The 18283-nt window shown below is 40.0% G+C and overlaps 1 long non-coding RNA gene across 1 annotated transcript; it reads left to right on the top strand.

Moving 5' to 3' along the window:
• The first annotated feature begins 7251 nt into the window (after positions 1-7251).
• On the top strand, positions 7252-17122 carry LOC116081828. The gene is made up of 3 exons (XR_004115024.1): positions 7252-7393; positions 12141-12288; positions 16667-17122. It is a non-coding gene; the product is annotated as an uncharacterized LOC116081828 (long non-coding RNA).
• Positions 17123-18283: the final 1161 nt, after the last annotated feature.

The following is an 18283-nucleotide window of genomic DNA, read 5'->3' as shown; positions in this document are numbered from 1 at the left end:
CTGATGACTAGGGGCATTGAATTCCTTGGGACAAGTCCTGTCTTTGTCATCAAAATATTTCCAACCAACAATCCAGCAAACCAGCAAACTATCGAAATCAACAAAACAGCAAATGTAACAGCAGGAACCAGGGGTGGCAGCTTGGGGAGCATCAGCCACTGCAGCCTCTCACCAGAGTATCAAACTTAAATACCTTCAGTTGGGAGAATCCTACCCCTGCCAGAGCGTGAGACAAATCATAGTTAGCTGTGGTGGACAATCAGAAGCAGTTCCATATCCTACACCCAGGATTGAAGCAAAAACATATTCACATAACATTTTTTTAAAAAAAAAGAAAACCAAAATTCTTTCTACATGTTCATCTAATTTCCTTTGACATACAGGATACAGGTTTGGTCTTTTGTTTATTTATTGCAATGCTAAATACTGGCACCCAAGGTATAGTTGCTCCCAAGGAAGGGAGAGAGAGAGAGAGAGAGAGAGAGAGAGAGAGAGAGAGAGAGAGAGAGAGAGAGGGAGAGAGAGAGAGAGAGAGAGAGAGAGAGAGAGAGCCTCCACATTCTCTGACCTTTTTCAACTATGGAGTCACCATGTCTTTTTTTTTTTTCCATGTACTGACATCAGCTGTTTGCATGATAAATTTATATAATCTCTCTCTCTCTCTCTCCCTAAAAGATTTATTTATTTATTATGTATATGATATGATATGATGTATATGAGTATACTGTCACTACCTTTAGACACAGCACTCTATCTGCAGGTTAAAATATATTACTTAACATGGCTCATAAAATTCCTTTGAAACACATATGAATCTTGTAGTCTTGCCTTATGCCTTGCCGGCTCATCTGGAATTGTGCTGTTTGGTAGGATAGCCATTAACTAACTGTGACTTCTCTGTAAACTTTTTATGTGTACATATTTGTGTGTTATTTCTCATGTGTGTGTACATGTAGGTACATGTATACGATTATCTCTAGAGAGGTCAGAAGTCAGCGTTGAATTGAGTATTGTTCCTGATTACTCTCCTTATGTCTAAAGACAGGGTCTCTTAATGAATCCAGAACTTGGTAATATGGCTATACTAGGTGGCTAGAAGGTCATAGGATCTTCTTGTCTCTGTCTGCCCAGTACTGTGATTACAGGCATGTACATCTAGCTCTTTTGTGTTTGGGGGTCCAAACACAAGTCTACATGCTTAGGTGGCAAGTGCTTTTACCATCTCCCTAGCTGTCCAAAAGAACTTTAAAGAAAGAAGTTAGACTATAATAAACCCCATTTCTCATTCATACTTGTTCTATTTCAAGTAGTCACATAGGTTTATGCAGAAGCTTTGGAGAGGAAAACATGAGCATTCATACTTTATCCTCATTCCATAGAATTCTACTGAAAAATAAAACAAACCAAAACCTCTCACACAGCCAATGGTCAGTGTGGTCAGTAATTCCCCAACTAAAGGTGCTTTCCTTTCATCCATATTGCTTATTGCTTACTTCCTGGTTTTCCATTATTTGACGGAGAATAATAAGCAATTTGTTACTCATATTGATTTTTGTATCCACTTCATCCATTAATCTTAGTAATTATCTACTCTATATCTTTAAAATATAATATTAAACTTAAAAATCAAACCATCAAGAAGTAAATACCTAAAAGAATTCTAAGTTGAAGTAAAAATGTACTTAATCTTGTTTTGGAAATATCTCTTCATGTTTAATATTTTATTTGGGTATAAAATGTGCAACAGTGACTTTAACAATGCCAACTATATAGAGTTCAGTTCAGTTTGTGGTAAGCAAATTTACTTCAACTAGGAGAGTTAAATTAATATTCCCTCTTACTGACTACATTGCCATATCTCTAGTCCAGTAGACAGACTACTAATTTATTTTGTCTTTAATAACAATTAGGCAATGGAGAAAAAAAACCCTAAAATTAGTTTTCTTTATTAACTATCAATTGGTTTTTACAATTAGTGAATCACAGCAATAATACATAGGATGGTAATGTGTAACAGTTTCCTCAGAGTTTGAGACATTCCACCCTGCAGAGAAACTTCCTAGTCAGGAAGGCAAACAACTCAAAAGAGCTTCAGGAAGTTCCTGCAACTGACCAGATTCACTAGGCCCCTCTCAGCCAGAGTAAAGCCGACCCTCTCAAACATGAAACAGGAACTGCGAAGAAGACAGACCAGCTGCCTGGAAGAGGTTTAAATCAACTGAGTTGCTGGAAAAGGGCATTCTGTAACCTGCTGAGCTGTGTGCAGGCTGTGTAGTAATGCTCCAGGCTCCCAGCTTTGTCATCCATGCTGGGGTGGGCTTTGGTGGTGTAGCTGCCTTTGAGTTATTTCTGCTCCTATGAGTAACCCCTCACCCACATTCCTGTAAGTAACCCCAAAAGCCTTATTAGTTCACCAAGTTGTTCTTTGGTGGTATCTGTACTTTGGTTGGTTGTGGGTTCCCCATCTGGGGTGAGTAGATGTGTCCTGCATCTTCTCAGGAAAAGTTTGGTCATCCAACCATGGCTTACTATTGTTTTTATTTTTAATGGTTAGTTGACGGCAAGAACCAATTTGTGGGCCATCTAAAATGTCACTTCACAAGATATTTTCAGCTTTCCGCTTTCACTTAGTTGTGAAAATTTTGTGTGATTTTCAGAGAGTTGGAGTTTAGGTACTCCATGGGCAGGAAGTGTGAGTCTGCTTTTTCTGCTCTGCATTCTGTTTCCACTGTTGATAGTTCAGCATACTCACAGTTGGATGATAATATGTGCTGCGGGTGACAAGATAGCTTAGTGGCTAGCTTAGTCAGGGTTTTAGGGCCAGGATGAAACACCATGACCAAAAAACAAACTGGGGGAGAAGATGTTTATTTGGCTTGCACTTCCAGATCATAGTCTATCGTTGGAGGGAATCAGGACAGAACTCAATGGGGCAAGAACCTGGAGGCAGGTCCTGGAAGGTTGCTACTTACTGACTTGTTCTGCCTGCTTTCTTATGGAACCCAGATCTAGCAGCCCAGGCATGGCACCATCACCCTCTTTCCCTTTGATCACTAACTGAGAAAATGTCTTACAGCTGGATCTCATGGAGGCATTTCCTTAACTGAAGCTCCCTTTTCTCTGATGGCTCTAGCTTGTGTCAAGTTGACAAACAAAACCAGTTAGCACATTGAGTAAAGGCACTTTGTTTCTGGCCAGAGGGACTGAGTTCAATTTCAGAGCCCCATGAGGTGGAAGGATAAAACCAATTCCTGAAATTTGCCCTCTAATTTCCACATGGTTACTGTGGCATGTGCATGCTCATTAGTTAATTAATTAATTAATTAGAAGATAATATTGTATCTAGAGTCTGAAATATCAATGTCTAGTATTTTGATAGCTATAATGACTTTAAAGTTTTATGACTAAGTTAAATGTGTGTGTAGGTGTGTGGATCATGAGACAAGTAAGTATGGGAGATCTTTGGGGAAGGGAGGGTAGGCGAAGGGATGTAGCTAAGCAGTAGAGGGTTCCTTTAGCATGGGCAGGGCTCTGTTTGCATTGCCAGCATTGAAAATGGAGAGGGAAAGTAGCAGCAGGGCGAAGATAAAGCGCCTCCCACAAGAAAGCTTTTATCTACATAAAGCACCTTGAGGAAAATTAGTGTAAGCTAGAATTTATTATTCTGATTAATAGGTGCTTGTACAATATTGAGACAATTATAGGCTATCTCTTTTCTTCCTTTGAAAAGGTGTAATTTCCCAGAAACAGTTATCTAGAGGAACCATAAAGTTCATATACATGGCTGTAGGGTGCATTGCCCAGTTGGTATATAAAGATTTTACTTACAAAGTAGCTAACTTCTCATGAACTTGGGCCAAGTCAGTGAAAATGAGTGAAATAGACTACATTATAGTTTCTTTCCTATTGCAGAAGATGTAAGAGCCAACAGGCACCACCACTGCCTCGGGACTGCCTGACTCTTCAGGGCGGGTAACAAATGAATCCCATCTTTGACAGGTCCAAAAACCTTGGAAATAAAAGTTTTCAATTCTCAGGGAAGCATACTGGGGTCCTCAGAAAGAGCCATGACAGTCAATGGCAGCCCTGACTTAGGAAGGGTGAGTCTGGAGCCGAGTCAGCCCCTGGGCCACCTAGCTGGAGGAGATTACAAGGCCTAAACTGAGCTGGTTTCAAAATTCTTCAAGGTCTCACCAAATATAAAGACACTAACATAGTAGCCAATCAGAATTGTACCAGTGTCACTGCTCTACCCCTACCAATCATATTAGAGATTACCTAATGACCTCAGCCCTGCATAAAAGGGCCTGGGAGCCCCTCCAGTCATCGCCATTTTGATGAATGATTGACCCCAGCCAGCATGCTGGTATTTTCTGAAGAATAAATGCCCTTTGCCTTTGCATACTGCTTGAGTCTGGGGTCTTTCTCCAGCAATTATTGGACTGTAACACTTCATGACCTGCTTGCACAGTGTAACCAGTGTGGTTGCATATAAGGAGAAAGGAGGCAAGATACGCATCTCCTCATGGAAGCGGAGAGATGCTGCTGATGTGGGCATCTCCCCATGGAAGCGGAGAGATGCTGCTGATGTGGGCCTACCACAGAGAAGAGAGGACACCACACAGCTCATGTTCTAGCTCCTGTTGAAACTTATCTAGGCTATTGGTTGGAGTTCATTACAAAGCTCTGCCCTACTTAAAGGGAGCTTGGAATGAAGGGTAAATGAATACTAGATAAATAGTACAGTTGACTTATAATCGAACAGAGAAAGAAAATCAAAGCCAAGGTGCCTCAATTCCATAAAGTGGGGATAAACATTAACGTGAAACAATTCTACTTCTGAACCAAATAAATGGGAAACTGATTTTGTTGGCGGAGCCAGTTTGCCTATTTTCAAATAGTAGTTTCCTGTGATTAACCTTTGATAACTAATATCAATCCAAGGCTTATGTCAAGGCTTATTCCCCTGTATATAAAAAAGGTTTGTTATTGGAGGACATAGTAATCAAGTATCCAGTGGAAAGGCAACATGGATTAACTTTTCATCCACAGGTAACTGCCTAGCGTAGATGGGGGGGGGGGGGGGGGGGGGGGGCGGCTCAGCGGCACTATCACAGTCATCTCCACAGTGGGAGTGCATTATTAAATATGCAAATTGACAAGGGGCATTCACTAGGTCTGGTGTCACAGGCTCTGTCCGATGATGTGGTGGAAGTATCCTAGAAGAGTGGGATCTGCACCATGGAGAAACTGAGGCATTCCACTGCTTATTTCCTTATGCCTTCTGTTGTCTAAGAACAAGTTCAAATTCCTATGGCCTTCAAATGTTTTTCCTCTTAGAATTTCTGTCTCTGCTCACAATTCTCCATCTCACTTGGCCCTTTGCCCAGCTTTTCACTAGCTCTTAGCCTACCAATTTGCACAGCCCTCATTCAAAACTCCCAGATCACCTAAACTTTTACTTGTTGACACAACTCTATCACGAGTGACATTGGCATCACAAGGCTCAAGCATCTAAAATGACCCGAAGGCTGAGTCTCAGAGGTACGTGGGATGCATACATGAATTTTGTGACTTTGGCATTCGTCCTCCAAATATTTTATTTATACCAATGCAAGTTTACCCAAATCCAAAGAAAGCAAAACTCCCAAACATTTGTTTTCCTGAACAATCCTGGAGAAACAAAATGGGGTACGGCAGTGAGGGAACATCCTGTACTTGCTAATTCTAAAGTCTACTTCATGATATTTTCCTTCTTTCTCCCCAGACACATGCTCTGGCTTTTTCTCCTAGCTTGCTAGTGTGCCGTCTAACTTTCTGTTAGAACTAGACAGTGCCCATGGGATACTAGGACCTGAGGTAGTTAGATATTTAGAGAGAAATTTTTGGAGATGTGGCCAGGAAGTGGTGTGTTTTTTTCTATACCTGTGTGGCTATAGGTGATGGAGACCTCAGCTCTCTCTTGTATTCAAGTTTTAGAACCCCCACCCCCCGCCTTGGGCTTCCCTAGGGACTCTCAACCAGATAGAGTCTGTGTTATGGGCTAAATGTTTGCACAACATTTAGGCGTTGGTGTCCAAGTTCAACAACATGCCAGTATGCAACCAAAGATGAGACCCTTAAGAAGCTTTGCCCTCATGCCTGGGATCCAAACCCTCCTGAAAGAGACTCAAGGGAGCCGGTTCTCCCCTTCTGCACATGAAGGCATTTGGCAGTTTTAATCTACTTTGTGGGAGTCCAGTTGGCTGAGGGAAGGAAGAGTGATGCTGTGAGAGTTGGAGTTGTTGGTAGCGTCAGCCGTCTTGCATCCGTGAGCATAAAGGTGAGTTATAAGTGTTCTCTCACTAGTCAAAGCGAGACTTTTTCAGTTATAAAAGCCATTCCAAGATTTTTTTTTTTTCGTTTTTTGAGACAGGGTTTCTCTGTGTAGCCTTGGCTGTCCTGGAACTCACTCTGCAGAACAGGCTGGCCTCAAACTCAGAAATTTGAGTTTTGCCTCCTCTTGCAATATTTATGGAAAGACACAGCTTTTTCTGGAAACCAAACTAGCAAGTCCTCAAACTCCTTTGCATAGACCCACCATAGGATCCAGCATTTGCAAACCGAGGTAAAAATTAAATGGATTGCACATCTTATGTTTCTCGTGGGGACATGCAGCTGTCTTATTCACAATTTCTCCAAGTAAGAAGCTACCGAAGGATCATTGGTTGACAAATGGATGGTAAACCGTGATGCATACATGAAAGCAGAGGTACTCTTGAGTAATGACAATAATGCATGACATAGCAGAGACAGGCCTTAAAAAATATTATTCTAAGTCACAAAAGAACATATATTGATTGATTCCATTCATTTGGCATGAAAAGGAAAACCTAGAGATGAAAATGGAATAGGAGCTTAGGGAATCAGGGTGAGTAACAGCTAAAAGGTATGAGGCTCTTACGGAGGATGACAGATGGGCAACTACCCCTGCAGTCTAAACTGAAAGCAAGTCTGTGACAAGAAGCATCAACATCGAATTGCACGCCTTAGATGAGTGCACTATGTGATCTATGAATCATATCTTAATAAAGATCTGTTTATGTGAAGCTGGGATATGACACGGCTCTTGCTTGGTTGATTTGTCACGCACCAGCCAGAACTAGACTACTTCCGCTTCCGTTTCTCAGAGGACTGCGTTTTAAGTTCAACTGCCATGATTTGAAAAACCCACACACTATCAACGTCTACTTGCTTGGGACCAACGGCCAATCTGGTCTTCCAACCATAGGCAGGGGCCATTTTGGTCATCTGGTTCAGGCAGTGTTGACTGCTGCTACTCGAGAACCCAGAGTTCTCCTCCGCCAGAGAAAGAACTGGAATCTGTGATCGACCAACCTACAGGGCTGTGATGGTGATAACTTGAGAGATTTTTTATCTGTTCTCTTAGGAAAGAGATGCTTATGGGGGAAGCCATGCTTTGGGTTTTCTTCATTTTGTTTGTAGAATCCTGCTGCAGATATATATATTGACAGGTGACAGATATAGTCAAGTAAAAGAGTGTCTTTCAATTCAAACCCAAACACTTCCTCCAGTGGAGGAGATACATTCAGATGCTTGCTATATTAGAAAGAGATGCAATGTGAGTTATATTGCTACAGCATGTTGAAGAATGTATTCACACTATTAAGAAGGTGTAGATGGACATTTGTGTTTATAATGAAACAAAAGCCACATTGTAGATGTATTTAACTCAAATTAATATGACTTAAAATGCTCATGATTTTAATGTTACCAATACAGGGAAATGGCACTAATGAATAAAATTCCCATGTCTTTATAGTTCAGCCGGTTCTTGCTTTTATACTAAAAGTACTGTGTTGTAATAATTTTGGCTCCTGTGTCTACATAAATTAAGGGTAATTTGTTTATGATAGATGACTGTGATCTAATTCTGGATAAGAAAGGGTCTCCTCGCTGGAAGAAAGTTGCTAATTCCAGTAAAACAAATTTTGAAACATTCTTGAGTAAAAAGTACGTGAGATCCAGATCTGCTTTGTTTTGCTAAAATTAGAATCAACACTTTGTGAGCTTCAGCCTCATCAGGAAGTCATCACATTCGTCACCCTCCTGGCACTACATGGGGATTAATCTCTCCTTTCATCAGCCCCTCTCACTGTTGCACAATCTTATAAAGTCCCCCACAAAGCCCAATTAATAGCACTGCTTTCTTCAAACCCCATGCATATACAATTAATAACCAGCAAACGTGGGAGAACAAAAGAAACAACTTCAGATTTTCTAAATCATTTTGACAGACAGCTGTATTCCATGGGATAGTTCAAGGAGTCGCCGTCTCCCTGTTATATATTTATTAAAGACAAATTGGATTGAGCATTTAGTGGCAAGACAAAGAAGCTGTGTTATAATTAACTCTCATGAATGCATTTGGGATTTAAAAAATTCATTTCCAATGTTTGATAATCTCAGCATTTAACTTGTATTAAAGTCACTCTATTGCAAAGTCGTCTTTGACCATACCACACAGTGTAATTACTGGATGTTGTCTTTATTTATATTGAGATGTTCTTTCTTCTTTGACCAACCTCCACGCCCCCACACACACATAGCTATGACATGGTTGTTGTGGCTGCTGTAGAATTCCTGACATGTGTCACAGGACCTGGCCAAGCAGAAGCCCACTCACTGTTTCCTGCGTTAATAAAAGCTAGTTTCTCTCTTCGTTAATAATAACAATGCTATATAGCAATGGTAATAAATACCCACTGGTCTTCATTAGTGGTAAGCTAATCTAGGTGGTAATACTTAAGGTAAAAATCTAACTGGAAGTCAGCTTGTCTAGTAGAGAGAACATCTTTGGGCAGCCTCTCAAATTCAAGTTCACAAATGAGGTTAGCAGTTTCCTCTGTTGAAGTCATATAGTCTGCTGAGTCCAGTAGATTTCAAGGCCAACATCCCCTATTATCTATGTAGAGGACTGAAATATAGGCCTCTGCAATCAGCACCAGTTGGTAGGGGGCACCAGGCATCTCAAGTGAGGAAATGTCTTTCTTGTTTATCTGCAACACGAAACTCATTTTCTGTCTTGAGTCCAATATTACCATAAGTACCATTTCATTCCTCTCAAATGTGGGAATTGGGGTAAGATTTACCAACCAGATGCATGCACACATTTTATGAGAGAAAACATGGCTTACTTCACTTAATAGTAATTTCCAATTCTATCATTTCCTGTAAATACCTCAGCTTTATTCCTTGTTTAAAAACAGCTGAATAACATTCCATTGTGTGTAGAGTACTACATTCTCTGTCCATTTATCTGTTGGTGGAGCTCTTGGCTGTTTCTATATCTTGGCTATTGTAAATAGAGCATTGATAAACATCTGAGAGTATCTCTGGTTTGCTCACTTAGACATACATACATACATACATACATACATACACACACACACACACATACACATGTGTGCGCATGCATAGGCACACACTCATGCACTCAATAGTAAATCATATGTTGTGTTTACAGTCATCCAGCTAACAGTTCAGAGGATGCTATCTTTGGTAGAGACTAAAACTCTGGAAATCTGAGAGGCCTCCTCTGGTGGCACTGGGAGATGGCTTTTCTTTCCAGCTACAGGAGACCACAGTTTGACAATGAGACACAGGCTAGCAATATGCTTATTGGGTTCTAAACCCTGAATTAAAATGCCAACACGTATTAATGACTCTTCTTATTAGGATGACAAAATAAAGCAACTTTAAAGAGGAAGGTGGTTTTGGTTCTCGGTTTAACAATGGGATTACTGTCCCTCATGGCAAGGAAGGTGTAGTAGCAGTGGTCACAGTCAGTCAGGAAGCAGAAAGCTCACAAGAAGTAGGACTAGGGAGGATTGCTCACATGGCATCCTCAGTCAGGAAGCAGAAAGCTCTCAGGAAGTAGGGCTAGGAAGGATTGCTCAAATGGCATCTACATTCAGGAAACAGAAAGCAGACAGGAAATTGGGCTGGGTTACAATCTCAATAGGTCATACCCTCATTGACCTATTTCTTCTAGCAAGGCTATACCTCTTAAAGAGTTCACAATCTTCCAAAGTAGCACCACCAACTCCAGACTAAGGGAACCCATGGGAAGCATTTCACCTTCAAACCACAGCATCTTCTGTATTCAATTCACTCAATCAAACAAAAAGCCTGAGCTCAGATTTTCTGAGCATTGTATGCATTCTCAGGCCAATTTCAGAGCAAGTAAGTGATCCTGATCAGACACTTATGAGAGAGATATCAGTCTGTGTTACCTATATACATGTAAGTCATTTGCCATGGTTTGGTGAGGTTCCAACTGTGAACTAAAATTCAGAATTACAACTCTGATCTTTTATTATCTGTTATAAGATATTCAATTAATATAGTATTCTGAAAATTTTAATTAGTAATTCTGTGATGTTTATGACCATGCTTAATTAGTTTGTTTGTTGGTGGAATACATAAGGCACAATATATACATATAATGATCTACTATTTTAGCCTATAACTACCTACTCAGAGCATTAGAATAAAATATTGGGGACACAATGTACTTTTCAGAACAGAAGACTGGAGTGGCAGCTCTTTCTACCCTCACCTGTGCTAACACAGTGTGACGTCTGTGCCAAGTCATTTTAACTGAATTGTAGGTTTGAAAAGGTACCAGTTCTGACTCGCTTCTGCTCTGATATGGGCTCTAGTGAGCACTGGAGCGTGGCTGACCTCATCAGGAAATCATGTGTAGGAGGATGTCTTGGAAGCTTGCAGCTCAAGGTCAAAAGAGTAAAATTGTCCAAATAATTCTCACAGATAAACACAAAGTGCAGAGCAGTCTCTTCTTCCAGCTCCCTAGCCGGAGTCCACTGCAGACTTGAGTATGAATAGAGACACTGCTTTTATCTCTTGTGCATTTATACCTTCATGTGTCCTCTTGGTAGTCCATTCAAACTTAGAATTTTTCAGTATTCCCACCATTGGAATGATTAAGGATATGGAGTGATCCAACTCTATTCTGCTTTTGCTGAACAGTAAGGACAGTAAAAAATGAATTCAGTCCTGTTCTTCTTTAAGGAACTTACCCACAAACACACATGTGCACAAAGGAGGAATCTGGCAAGGACACAGGTAGGTGTGAGACGTGCCTTGGCTACTTAGGGCATTTTCAAGGATAGTCCAATGGTTATAAAAATCATTGTAAGCATAGACTATGGTGATAGGATACAGTATTTAAAATGGAGAGAGTGTTGATTTTTTTTATTGAATAGTAAATTATTCTGCAATATCACTTTACTGTGGAGCAGCAGAGCTGTTTCCTGCCTCTGGCAATTTGACCTGTTGATTTGGCAAAAGTGACAATTATTCTACCTGTGACCCTCTCAGTTTGACATCTGGGGACAAATTTGTGTATGTATGATGCTAGAAGTGAGCCTTGTGAATTTCCTTTTGTGACTGAGGCTATTTATTAAACTCCAATTACATCAAGTAAATAATCTTGCTTCCTTAAGGGCAAGATCACCTGAATGGTTAGGTTGTGATTGGCATCGGGCTAAGCAGGGGAGGGGGGGGAAGGGACTTTTCCAGAGAATGTACAACCACAGCTAAAATTGTTCTTACACAACTCCTGGTGTTTAGAAAACTAAAGAAAGACCAGGATAAGTCTAAATAATCTTTTCTACATGTGTACATGTATGACTATATCTTGGCTATGATATGAAAAAGAAACCAAAGAACTGGTAGATGACCTGACTTGGAATAGCAATACAAATCTTGTAATACATGCAGATATCTATATTACTTAAAGAAAATAAGCTGTTTCTAAGAGGAAACTAGAGCTCATGTATTTTAGTTACAGTAGGAAGTGCTTCTAAAGATCTACTTGTCATTGTTATGCATGTCTGTATGTGAGGTTGTGTGCCATGTGTGTGCTGGTGCTCAGGAATTCCAGCAGAGGGCATCGTGAAACTCCTGATGTGCGTGCTGGGTTCTAAACTCAGGTACACAGCAAACACTTCTGCAGGGACATCTCTCCAGTCCCAGAAAATGCTTCCTAACAAAAACAGACACATGATACTTCTTCTGGGATACAAATTTCATGTTCTTTTTCCCTCTCCGTTTAGCTTTCAAAGCAGACCTTGGATGAACGTTCTCTCATTTGCTGATATCTTAGTGCAGTGATCCCTGAAGGGTGCCGTCTGATCTCACAATGGCAATGTAGCTGACATCACGACCAAGCTTGTCGCTAAACCACATCTACTCCCACCTCAGGTAAGTAATGACCAAACTAGGTAAGGAGGAAGAAATGGAGGCAGACCTGGCTGAGAGGTCTTCCCCAGGAACATATTTCAACAGGATGAGGATGAGACTAAAAAATCCTCTGTGTTTTTCAAAATAATAAAGATGCTTATAAAAGTAATGTTTCCCCTAGTTATTATCTGAGAGTTGTACAAAGCCTTTCCAGAACTTTCCATCTTCTCAGGACTCAGCCCCATAATGGTTTTCATCGTCCCATATATAAAACTTTTCCTACTGCCTGGGAGACAGCACTTGGAGACAATATGGAAGAACCAGCTTGGAACTATTCTGTTTAATCAAGAATAAAGTCAATGTCAGAGACTCAGTGTTCTAGATCAACAGTTTTCAGGATTGATACATCTTAATCAAGTAATTAGGTGACTTTTTCAGTGGTGTTTTCCACACCAGAGAGAGGAACAGATTTGCAGCTTTGCTCCGATGCCTGCTAGCAGCAGTGTTCGTTGTTAACAGAGACATTTACACGGAGCCACCAGTTGGCAGGGGCTAACACTTTATTGCTTGCTATTCCCACATGCTGAGGATTGTGGGAAGGCTGCCAAGCTTTCTGTCTCATGTAGCTCTTCAGCATAGTAACAGCAGAATGCCTTTTCAAAAACAAGAAAAGCCAGCAAAGAAGACAATGGAACTGTCTATTTTTTAAATTATTAATAAAAAGTAGAATGAGGGATTTTAGTAACAATTCTTTCTGCTTTCTTTTCTTCCTCTCTTCTCTCTTTTACTCTCCTTTTTTGCTTGTTTGCTTCTGTTTTACTTTGAGAAAGTGTCTCACGCTGTAGTGCATGCTGGTTTGGAACTAATATGTAGCCTAGACTGATCTTGAACTCATAGAAATCCTCCTGCCTCAGCCTCTCAACTGTTAGGATTATAGGTATGAACCTCTACATGTGGCTTTTCACTTTGTTCTTTTATTTTAAAGATTCTAAATTGGAGTTGCAGTTTTTCAAATGCTAAAGTCCTTTCAGGTCACCTTGGGAACCCAATAAGATGCAAATTCAAGCTCTGAAGATTGAAAGCAGCTGAATACAGTCCAAGTGGTACTGCTGATGTGATTAAATCAAGAACTGAGCACAGAAATCAGTTCTGGCTCTTAGATTGGTAGTATCAAGACAGAACTCCTAGATCAGAGAATCTCAACCTGTGGGTCATGACCACCAAAAGACCATCAGAAAACACAGATATTTATATTATGATTCATAACAATAGAAAAATTACAGTTATGAAGTAGCAACAAAGTTAATTTTATGGTTGGAGGTTACCACAACATGAGGAACTGTATTAAAGGGTCACAGCATTAGGAAGGTTGAGAACCACTACCTAGATCAGTTAGGAAAAGGAAACAATGATACTGGCGATGTGGGCAAGATAGGCCTCAAATTTTACAAGTCTGGATTAAAATCAATTTTGGATTTCCTGTTTAAAAAGTTGGAAAGAATACCACTAAATTGTTCTGCTTTGAAGCCCGTGTCTTTCTACCATAGCACATCTCTCTTAACACACCGAAGTATTTTTGTTGGTGTGAAAGATTATTTTATGTGAAGAAAAACTTTATTCAATCTTGTTACCTTCAAAATTGTCTAATGCCTTTTTTAAATGGAAATATAGGAGTATTTAATTTCCATGTGGTGTCAGCAAAATAAAATATGCCAAATTTATATATGTGGGTGTGTTTAATTCTTAGTTTAGGAATGGAAATACTGCACATAATTATTTCTTCCCCAGTTGTCTACTATTGGTTCATTGAAGGTAAGAAATAATTTTAAAGCTGGGTATGATGATTTCATGCTCACTCAGGAGGTGGAGGCAGGGGCATTTTGATAAGTTGGTAGCCAGCCTGGGATCCATATTGGGTTCCAGACACCCTGAAGGAACAATAACAAGATTTTAAGAAGGAAAGAAAGAAAGGAGGAATGACTATCCAGTCCCATCTTTCTACTCCCTCCTGTGGTAAATACACGCTGTATGAACAAGCAGATTGCCGGTTCTTGTGCCTGCTCTTGGGGCTTTTCTCCTTCTGTTGGCCCCTCTGTCCAGCCATGATGGATGTAATGGGTTTTGTTTTTATCGTATTTTATTTTTGTCATGTTCGCTTGTCATCACTTAGAAGCTTGTTCTCTTCTAATGAGAGACAGAAAGGAAGCAGATCCAAGCGGGAAGGAAGCTAAGGAATAATTGGGAGGAGTAGAACAAGGGAAAACTGTAATGAGGATATATTGTATGAGAAAGGCTCTGTTTTCGATAAGAGGAGATAAAATAAATTCTTAAAGGGGAAGTCACAGTTGGTAGTTGGAGTAGTTAAAATGAGGCTGAGTTTTGATACTTCTTTAAAACATTTACTAGAATATTAGATAGAAGGCAATGAAGGACTTCTCTAGAGGATCCAGGCTGAACAAGAAACTTTGATTATAACTTCACAGACAAGTTGTTTTCTGTTGTGAGTGTGTGTGTGTGTATTTTTCTGCTTGTTTTTTGTAGGAAAATATTTTTTAGAGGTTTATTTATTTGCATGTGCTTGAGGTTACCATGAGTATTTGTGCACTACATGGGTGCAGGAGTCCCTGCAGGCCAAGAGAGGACAATGACACAAGAGGAGACAAGGGGATACAAATAGGAAAGGAAGAAGTCAAAGCATCCTTATTTAATTCTGTACATAAGTAACTCCACCAGACATCTTCTAAAGGACATATAATTAAAGAATAGAAATCGCTAGCCTTCCAAATACAAACAACAAACATACTGAGAAAGTAATCAGTGGAACAAGCCCATAGTAGACTTAGAGGAATGTCTCGGAGTTAAACTAAGCAAAGAAGTGAGAGATTCCTACAATGAAAACCCGAAGATGTGGAAAAAGATATCAGAAGATGGAAAGCCCTCCCATACTCATTGATAGATACACTTAATAATGTGAAAATGGCCATCCTACCTAAAGCAAGTTACAGATTCAATGCACTCTCCACCAAAATGTCAATATTATTCTTCACAGAAATTGATAAGACAATCTTAAAATTTGTGGAGAAGCAAAAGAGATCCCAGGTAGCCAAAATAATCCTGAACAATAAAAACATGGTCGGGGCTGCCACGGTTGTGAGAAGGGTATGGGGGGGCTCAAAGCCAGACACTTGTCCTAAGGTATGGAATTGAGAGAAACAAACAAGCACATGCTTCAGCAGATGAAAACAACTCAGCTCATAGCAGAGGAAATACAAGTGGATAGAAATATTTCTTTTTAATAAAATGTGTTACTAAACTTAGCAATTAGGGAAATGAAAATTAAAACTACTTTCATCTTGCCCCAATCAGAATGGTTACAATTATAAAAACAAAAGACAGCCATTGCTGGTCAGGATATGGCAAATGGGGAACCTTCATAGCTGTTGGTAGGAGTGCAAACTGGTGTAGCTACTGTGGAAATCAGAGTAGTGGTTCCTTCAAAAACCAGAAATAGATTTACCATGTGGCCTGACTCCACCATCCACTCCTGGGCATTTGCTCAAAGGACTGTTTCTTCATGCTGAGACATAATCTTATCCATATGCATAGCTGTTCCATTCTCAAAACTAGGACATGAAGATGTTCTAAATGTCCATCAACTAATGAATGAAAACATGGCATTTATATACAGTGGAATTTATTTTGTCCTAAGAAAAATAAAAGTATATAATTTTAAAGTAAATGGATGGATTTGGGAAATGTACTAAGTGAGCTATCTCAAACCCAGAGAGACGAATGTTGCACATTCTTGCTCACATGTGGATCTTAGCATCAAATCTTTAAATTTGCTTGATGAATTTGGAGTACCTATAGAGTCCATGAAACTAAAGAGGGAAAATTGGTATGAAAAGGAGAGAGAGATCCTTGGAAAGGAACAACATACAGGGTAAAAGAGAGAGGAGTTTGTATGAATATACACACATAGACTCCCTTCTAGCAGGAGGTAGAAAAGTTTCTTGAGCTCTGACCTTTAACTGAGGAGCTGTGGGCAGAGGATGGCTTCTGGGGGAGGGAGGGTTGGTTGTCTTTAATAGTGTGATTCTTGGTCGGTCAACCATGAGTCACTGGGTGGCCTCATACTTAGAAACATATGAAAAGCACAAATTGGAACTAATAGGTTATTAATCTTTAAAAAAATAATATATTTGTATGTATATTCCCATAAAAGATTTACAGGGGATTATGCTTATCCCAGAAACAATATATAAGCCAGAAAGAACCCATTGCCAACTGTGAGATACCTCTCCTTAGATAGCTGGCCAGGGGTGTCCCCAAATAACATAGCTATTGTCATTATTGTTGGTTGAATACAGAACTTAGTGGTAATATTCTATTTCTGCAGATGTCATACATGTTGAACATGGAGAAATCAAGTCAGTGCTGACTAGGAAACTTCCTCCCTGATGGCTAGCTCGAATAGTACTGGAAGGTTCTATGTCAGCTGCTGGGAAATTTGGACAATGTCATCAACACTCTTACCCAACTGTGGATCCTGAAATCTGCCAGTGATCTCAGGAACTCCTATCAGCTGTACTTGTCTACACAAGGTCAAGCTAGTCAACCTTATAGCTTAGAGTGGAAAAGGCTTCATCAGCCCTAGCACTTAACTGAGGATCTATGGCATCTGGTAAAGAGAGAGGAGAGAGAATCCATTTTCTTTAATGGTGTGGCTCTTGAGCCATTGGATGAACCCACACCAAGGAGTCCATGGAAAGCACAAATTTGAGCCAATAGATTATGATTATTTTTTTTTTGTTTTTGTTTTGGTTTTTTCAAGACAGGGTTTCTCTGTGTAGCCCTGGTTGTCCTGGAACTCACTCTGCAGACCAGGCTGGCCTCGAACTCAGAGATCCACCTGCCTCTGCCTCCCAAGTGCTGGGATTAAAGGCATGCGCCACCACCGCTCAGCTATGATTATTTTTTTTAAAGAAATGAAATTTGGCAGGGAATCGAGGAGTGGTTCCTGGGAGGAGTTAAGGGGAAGAGTTGGGGATAGATATGATAAAAATACATTGTATAAAATTCTCAAATAATCATTAAAAATAGTCATTTTAAAAATTCAGGCATAGTGGCACGAAGCCGTAATCCCAACACTTGGGAAGCTGAGTTAAAGAACTGCATCAAGTTCCATGTTATCTTGGACTCTATGATGAGTTCAGGGTCAGCCAGGGGTATATATTAGTAAGATGCTATCTCAAGAAAACAAAAACTCCAAATAAAATAGGTAGTTGAGAGTTTGTGTGGAGGGGTGCTTCCTGAAGTTCTATTGCCTGAATATTAAGAGAGAGCAGATTTAAGTACAGTTGAACCTTCCTGGTCATGGTTCTGTACCTATAGTCCTAACCAATGTGGATTGAAAGTATTCAAAAGTTTCTATCTGTACTGAATATGTGTAAACTTTTTCTTGTCACTCTGAAGAATGCAGTCTAATACTTTCTTACATGACATTCGTATCTTCCTCAGTATTATAAGTAATTTAGAAGTGATTCAAAGCATGTGTGAGGTCATGTGTGGGTCATATTCAAATGCTATTTAATACCCGAGGCATACTAAGGTCTGAGTAAACATGTTCTTTATAATTCCTTTGTACCAGGACTATCCCCAGAGTTGGACTATGTCACTTGGCAGAATCTACAGCCAGTGCCACAGTCAAGAGTGAAGGGTTGCTTTTCTCTGCAGATTTTTGGAGTAGCTCTTCTCCTCCCTTAATGGAAGTGAAGAGACCGGAGAAGGCAGGAGAGGTTTGCTGCACTCTGAAATCCCAACAAGAAAACAACAAAACAAAACAAAACCCCAGCAACTGTCTTAGCAAGTGCTTGTTAACAGCAGTTATTCAGAGCACAGTTTCACAAAGATTAGTCTGGACTCGTTGTAAGCCTATTTCAGCAGCAAAGCCATTTGTAGTGCTTGCCCATGGGAACAGCTGCTGTTTCGTTACTTGATTGGAGAGAATCAGACC

Source organism: Mastomys coucha, unplaced genomic scaffold (assembly GCF_008632895.1).
Source record: "Mastomys coucha isolate ucsf_1 unplaced genomic scaffold, UCSF_Mcou_1 pScaffold7, whole genome shotgun sequence".
Taxonomy (NCBI): Eukaryota; Metazoa; Chordata; class Mammalia; order Rodentia; family Muridae; genus Mastomys; species Mastomys coucha.
Note: the sequence above shows the minus strand (reverse complement) of the source record. Positions and strands in the feature narration are given on the sequence as shown.